The sequence below is a fragment of the Oncorhynchus keta genome, chromosome 18 (assembly GCF_023373465.1).
Source record: "Oncorhynchus keta strain PuntledgeMale-10-30-2019 chromosome 18, Oket_V2, whole genome shotgun sequence".
Classification (NCBI taxonomy): Eukaryota; Metazoa; Chordata; class Actinopteri; order Salmoniformes; family Salmonidae; genus Oncorhynchus; species Oncorhynchus keta.
This window is the reverse complement of record NC_068438.1, coordinates 53,103,812-53,112,063: the sequence shown is the minus strand read 5'-3', so window position 1 is coordinate 53,112,063 and position 8,252 is coordinate 53,103,812.

Genomic DNA, 8,252 nt, shown 5'->3' with positions numbered 1-8,252 from the left:
TTACATAGAAACAGTCTGTTATTACATAGAAACAGTCTGTTAGTGTTATTACACAGAAACAGTCTGTTAGTGTTATTACATAGAAACAGTCTGTTAATGTTATTACATAGAAACAGTCTGTTAGTGTTATTACATAGAAACAGTCTGTTAGTGTTATTACATAGAAACAGTCTGTTATTACATAGAAACAGTCTGTTAGTGTTATTACATAGAAACAGTCTGTTATTACATAGAAACAGTCTGTTAGTGTTATTACATAGAAACAGTCTGTTATTACATAGAAACAGTCTGTTATTACATAGAAACAGTCTGTTAGTGTTATTACATAGAAACAGTCTGTTATTACATAGAAACAGTCTGTTAATACATAGAAACAGTCTGTTAGTGTTATTACATAGAAACAGTCTGTTATTACATAGAAACAGTCTGTTATGTTAGAAACAGTCTGTTATTACATAGAAACAGTCTGTTATTACACAGAAACAGTCTGTTAGTGTTATTACACAGAAACAGTCTGTTAGTGTTATTACAGTCTGTTAAGAAACAGTCTGTTAATGTTATTACATAGAAACAGTCTGTTAAATTACATAGAAACAGTCTGTTATTACATAGAAACAGTCTGTTAGTGTTATATTACACAGAAACAGGCTGTCTAGTGTTATTACATAGAAACAGTCTGTTATTACATAGTCTGTTATTACATAGAAACAGTATGTTATTACATAGAAACAGTCTGTTAGTGTTATTACATAGAAACAGTCTGTTAGTGTTATTACATAGAAACAGTCTGTTAGTGTTATTACATAGAAACAGTCTGTTAATACATAGAAACAGTCTGTTAATACATAGAAACAGTCTGTTCGTGTTATTACATAGAAACAGTCTGTTAGTGTTATTTCATAAAAACAGTCTGTTACTGTTATTACATAGAAACAGTCTGTTATTACATAGAAACAGTCTGTTAGTGTTATTACACATAGAAACAGTCTGTTAGTGTTATTACATAGAAACAGTCTGTTATTACATAGAAACAGTCTGTTAGTGTTATTACATAGAAACAGTCTGTTATTACATAGAAACAGTATGTTAGTGTTATTACATAGAAACAGTCTGTTATTACATAGAAACAGTCTGTTAGTGTTATTACATAGAAACAGTCTGTTATTACATAGAAACAGTCTGTTAGTGTTATTACATAGAAACAGTCTGTTATTACATAGAAACAGTCTGTTAGTGTTATTAAATAGAAACAGTCTGTTATTACATAGAAACAGTCTGTTATTACATAGAAACAGTCTGTTAGTGTTATTACATAGAAACAGTCTGTTATTACATAGAAACAGTCTGTTAATACATAGAAACAGTCTGTTAGTGTTATTACATAGAAACAGTCTGTTATTACATAGAAACAGTCTGTTATTACATAGAAGCAGTCTGTTATTACACAGAAACAGTCTGTTAGTGTTATTACACAGAAACAGTCTGTTAGTGTTATTACATAGAAACAGTCTGTTAATGTTATTACATAGAAACAGTCTGTTAATGTTATTACATAGAAACAGTCTGTTATTACATAGAAACAGTCTGTTAGTGTTATTACATAGAAAGAGTCTGTTAGTGTTATTACATAGAAACAGTCTGTTATTACATAGAAACAGTCTGTTAGTGTTATTACATAGAAACAGTCTGTTATTACATAGAAACAGTCTGTTAGAAACAGTCTGTCTGTTATTTACATAGAAACAGTCTGTTAGTGTTACATAGAAACAGTCTGTTAGTGTTATTACATAGAAACAGTCTGTTATTACATAGAAACAGTCTGTTAATACATAGAAACAGTCTGTTCGTGTTATTACATAGAAACAGTCTGTTATTACATAGAAACAGTCTGTTAGTGTTATTACATAGAAACAGTCTGTTAGTGTTATTACATAGAAACAGTCTGTTATTACATAGAAACAGTCTGTTAGTGTTATTACATAGAAACAGTCTGTTAGTGTTATTACATAGAAACAGTCTGTTATTACATAGAAACAGTCTGTTAGTGTTATTACATAGAAACAGTCTGTTATTACATAGAAACAGTCTGTTAGTGTTATTACATAGAAACAGTCTGTTATTACATAGAAACAGTCTGTTAGTGTTATTACATAGAAACAGTCTGTTATTACATAGAAACAGTCTGTTAGTGTTATTACATAGAAACAGTCTGTTATTACATAGAAACAGTCTGTTATTACATAGAAACAGTCTGTTAGAAACAGTCTGTTATTACATAGAGTCTGTTAACAGTCTGTTATTACATAGAAACAGTCTGTTAGTGTTATTACATAGAAACAGTCTGTTATTACATAGAAACAGTCTGTTATTACATAGAAGCAGTCTGTTATTACATAGAAACAGTCTGTTAGTGTTATTACACAGAAACAGTCTGTTAGTGTTATTACATAGAAACAGTCTGTTAATGTTATTACATAGAAACAGTCTGTTAATAGAAACAGTCTGTTACATAGAAACAGTCTGTTATTACATAGAAACAGTCTGTTATTACATAGAAACAGTCTGTTATTACATAGAAACAGTCTGTTAGTGTTATTACATAGAAAGTCTGTTAGTCTGTTATTACATAGAAACAGTCTGTTAGTGTTATTACATAGAAACAGTCTGTTATTACATAGAAACAGTCTGTTATTACATAGAAACAGTCTGTTATTACATGTTATTACATAGAAACAGTCTGTTATTACATAGAAACAGTCTGTTATTACACAGAAACAGTCTGTTAGTGTTATTACATAGAAACAGTCTGTTAGTGTTATTACATAGAAACAGTCTGTTAGTGTTATTACATAGAAACAGTCTGTTATTACATAGAAACAGTCTGTTAGTGTTATTACATAGAAACAGTCTGTTAGTGTTATTACATAGAAACATTCTGTTATTACATAGAAACAGTCTGTTAGTGTTATTACATAGAAACAGTCTGTTATTACATAGAAACAGTATGTTAGTGTTATTACATAGAAACAGTCTGTTAGTGTTATTACATAGAAACAGTCTGTTATTACATAGAAACAGTCTGTTAGTGTTATTACATAGAAACAGTCTGTTATTACATAGAAACAGTCTGTTATTACATAGAAACAGTCTGTTATTACACAGAAACAGTCTGTTAGTGTTATTACACAGAAACAGTCTGTTAATGTTGTTATTACATAGAAACAGTCTGTTATTACATAGAAACAGTCTGTTATGTTAGAAACAGTCTGTTATTACATAGAAACAGTCTGTTATTACATAGAAACAGTCTGTTAGTGTTATTACATAGAAACAGTCTGTTATTACATAGAAACAGTCTGTTAGTGTTATTACATAGAAACAGTCTGTTATTACATAGAAACAGTCTGTTAGTGTTATTAAATAGAAACAGTCTGTTATTACATAGAAACAGTCTGTTATTACATAGAAACAGTCTGTTAGTGTTATTACATAGAAACAGTCTGTTATTACATAGAAACAGTCTGTTAATACATAGAAACAGTCTGTTAGTGTTATTACATAGAAACAGTCTGTTATTACATAGAAACAGTCTGTTATTACATAGAAACAGTCTGTTATTACACAGAAACAGTCTGTTAGTGTTATTACACAGAAACAGTCTGTTAGTGTTATTACATAGAAACAGTCTGTTAGTGTTATTACATAGAAACAGTCTGTTATTACATAGAAACAGTCTGTTATTACATAGAAACAGTCTGTTAGTGTTATTACATAGAAACAGTCTGTTAGTGTTATTACATAGAAACAGTCTGTTATTACATAGAAACAGTCTGTTATTACATAGAAACAGTCTGTTATTACATAGAAACAGTCTGTTATTACATAGAAACAGTCTGTTATTACATAGAAACAGTCTGTTATTACATAGAAACAGTCTGTTAGTGTTATTACATAGTAACAGTCTGTTATTACATAGAAACAGTCTGTTAGTGTTATTACATAGAAACAGTCTGTTATTACATAGAAACAGTCTGTTAGTGTTATTACATAGAAACAGTCTGTTAGTGTTATTACATAGAAACAGTCTGTTATTACATAGAAACAGTCTGTTAGTGTTATTACATAGTAACAGTCTGTTAGTGTTATTACATAGAAACAGTCTGTTATTACATAGAAACAGTCTGTTAGTGTTATTACATAGAAACAGTCTGTTATTACATAGAAACAGTCTGTTATTACATAGAAACAGTCTGTTATTACACAGAAACAGTCTGTTAGTGTTATTACACAGAAACAGTCTGTTAGTGTTATTACATAGAAACAGTCTGTTAATGTTATTACATAGAAACAGTCTGTTAGTGTTATTACATAGAAACAGTCTGTTATTACATAGAAACAGTCTGTTAGTGTTATTACATAGAAACAGTCTGTTATTACATAGAAACAGTCTGTTAGTGTTATTACATAGAAACAGTCTGTTATTACATAGAAACAGTCTGTTAGTGTTATTACATAGAAACAGTCTGTTATTACATAGAAACAGTATGTTATTACATAGAAACAGTCTGTTAGTGTTATTACATAGAAACAGTCTGTTATTACATAGAAATAGTCTGTTAATACATAGAAACAGTCTGTTAGTGTTATTACATAGAAACAGTCTGTTATTACATAGAAGCAGTCTGTTATTACACAGAAACAGTCTGTTAGTGTTATTACAAAGAAACAGTCTGTTAATGTTATTACATAGAAACAGTCTGTTAATGTTATTACATAGAAACAGTCTGTTATTACATAGAAACAGTCTGTTAGTGTTATTACACAGAAACAGGCTGTTAGTGTTATTACATAGAAACAGTCTGTTATTACATAGAAAGAGTCTGTTAATACATATAAACAGTCTGTTAGTGTTATTACATAGAAACAGTCTGTTATTACATAGAAGCAGTCTGTTATTACACAGAAACAGTCTGTTAGTGTTATTACACAGAAACAGTCTGTTAGTGTTATTACAAAGAAACAGTCTGTTAATGTTATTACATAGAAACAGTCTGTTAATGTTATTACATAGAAACAGTCTGTTATTACATAGAAACAGTCTGTTAGTGTTATTACACAGAAACAGGCTGTTAGTGTTATTACACAGAAACAGGCTGTTAGTGTTATTACACAGAAACAGGCTGTTAGTGTTATTACATAGAAACAGTATGTTATTACATAGAAACAGTCTGTTAGTGTTATTACACAGAAACAGGCTGTTAGTGTTATTACATAGAAACAGTCTGTTAGTGTTATTACATAGAAACAGTCTGTTAATACATAGAAACAGTCTGTTAATACATAGAAACAGTCTGTTCGTGTTATTACATAGAAACAGTCTGTTAGTGTTATTACATAGAAACAGTCTGTTACTGTTATTACATAGAAACAGTCTGTTATTACATAGAAACAGTCTGTTAGTGTTATTACATAGAAACATTCTGTTATTACATAGAAACAGTCTGTTAGTGTTATTACATAGAAACAGTCTGTTATTACATAGAAACAGTATGTTAGTGTTATTACATAGAAACAGTCTGTTAGTGTTATTACATAGAAACAGTCTGTTAGTGTTATTACATAGAAACAGTCTGTTAGTGTTATTACATAGAAACAGTCTGTTAATACATAGAAGCAGTCTGTTAATACATAGAAACAGTCTGTTAGTGTTATTACATAGAAACAGTCTGTTATTACATAGAAACAGTCTGTTATTACATAGAAACAGTCTGTTAGTGTTATTACATAGAAACAGTCTGTTATTACATAGAAACAGTCTGTTATTACATAGAAACAGTCTGTTATTACACAGAAACAGTCTGTTATTACACAGAAACAGTCTGTTAGTGTTATTACACAGAAACAGTCTGTTAGTGTTATTACATAGAAACAGTCTGTTAGTGTTATTACATAGAAACAGTCTGTTATTACATAGAAACAGTCTGTTAGTGTTATTACATAGAAACAGTCTGTTATTACATAGAAACAGTCTGTTAGTGTTTTTACATAGAAACAGTCTGTTATTACATAGAAACAGTCTGTTAGTGTTATTACATAGAAACAGTCTGTTATTACATAGAAACAGTCTGTTATTACATAGAACCAGTCTGTTAGTGTTATTACATAGAAACAGTCTGTTATTACATAGAAAGAGTCTGTTAATACATAGAAACAGTCTGTTAGTGTTATTACATAGAAACAGTCTGTTATTATATAGAAACAGTCTGTTATTACATAGAAGCAGTCTGTTATTACACAGAAACAGTCTGTTAGTGTTATTACACAGAAACAGTCTGTTAGTGTTATTACAAAGAAACAGTCTGTTAATGTTATTACATAGAAACAGTCTGTTATTACATAGAAACAGTCTGTTAGTGTTATTACACAGAAACAGGCTGTTAGTGTTATTACACAGAAACAGGCTGTTAGTGTTATTACACAGAAACAGGCTGTTAGTGTTATTACATAGAAACAGTATGTTATTACATAGAAACAGTCTGTTAGTGTTATTACACAGAAACAGGCTGTTAGTGTTATTACATAGAAACAGTCTGTTAGTGTTATTACATAGAGACAGTCTGTTAATACATAGAAACAGTCTGTTAGTGTTATTACATAGAAACAGTCTGTTAGTGTTATTACATAGAAACAGTCTGTTATTACATAGAAACAGTCTTCTAGTGTTATTACATAGAAACAGTCTGTTAGTGTTATTACATAGAAACAGTCTGTTAGTGTTATTACATAGAAACAGTCTGTTATTACATAGAAACAGTCTGTTAGTGTTAGTGTTATTACATTGAAACAGTCTGTTATTACATAGAAGCAGTCTGTTAATACATAGAAACAGTCTGTTAGTGTTATTACATAGAAACAGTCTGTTATTACATAGAAACAGTCTGTTAGTGTTATTACATAGAAACAGTCTGTTATTACATAGAAACAGTCTGTTAGTGTTATTACATAGAAACAGTCTGTTAGTGTTATTACATAGAAACAGTCTGTTAGTGTTATTACATAGAAACAGTCTGTTAGTGTTATTACATAGAAACAGTCTGTTAATACATAGAAACAGTCTGTTCGTGTTATTACATAGAAACAGTCTGTTAGTGTTATTACATAGAAACAGTCTGTTAGTGTTATTACATAGAAACAGTCTGTTAGTGTTATTGCATAGAAACAGTCTGTTAATACATAGAAACAGTCTGTTCGTGTTATTACATAGAAACAGTCTGTTAGTGTTATTACATAGAAACAGTCTGTTAGTGTTATTACATAGAAACAGTCTGTTAGTGTTATTACATAGAAACAGTCTGTTATTACATAGAAACAGTCTGTTAGTGTTATTACATAGAAACAGTCTGTTATTACATAGAAACAGTCTGTTAGTGTTATTACATAGGGTTGGAGCGAGCGGTCGCACTCGCACTTCGCTCTGCAGGTTGTATAACTTTTTCATTACATTTCATTATAGTACAACGGTTGATTTGTCTAATCTTAGCAATTCTTCTTAGCTAGCTACATAGCCGTCCTTGTATCAGAGATAATTGCATAATTATCGTATTTCGTCGCCCTAACGTAGCCTTCACTGCTATTCGCCCAGGAGCTAGCAACGCTAGCTAACGCACACGGATTAGCATCACTGTAGTGCTATTCACTCAACTGAACGACTTGATTAGTCTAGTGTTAGCTAGCTACATAGCTGTCTTTGTTTCAAGATAATTGTGTAGTTTAGTGTGTGTAGCCTTGGAGTGATTATCTTAATTCACTGAGGGTCGCTAGCCAGCTATTTGTCGTCCTTAACGTAGGAGACTCTGCTAGCTAGCCAACAGCTAACAGCTAGCCAACGTCTACTGTTTCGAATTCAACAACCCGGTCAGGTAGTTTCACATTTTCATTTCATTTCATTTCATTACAGTACAACGGTTTGATTTGTTTGATCGTAGCTAGCTACATAGCTAGCTACATAGCCATCTTTGTTTCAAAGATAATTGTGTAGTCTAGAGCGATTTCCTAGGTTAGCTAGCCAGCTATTGTCGTTCTTTTAACGCAACGTAACGTAAACAACACTGCTAGCTAGCCAGCTAGCCCCCGAATAGTAGCACTGTAGAAACTATTACACTCAACGGAACGACTTGATTAGTGTAGTGTCAACAACGCAGCTACTGCCAGCTAGCCTACTTTAGCAGTACTGTATCATTTTAATCATTTTA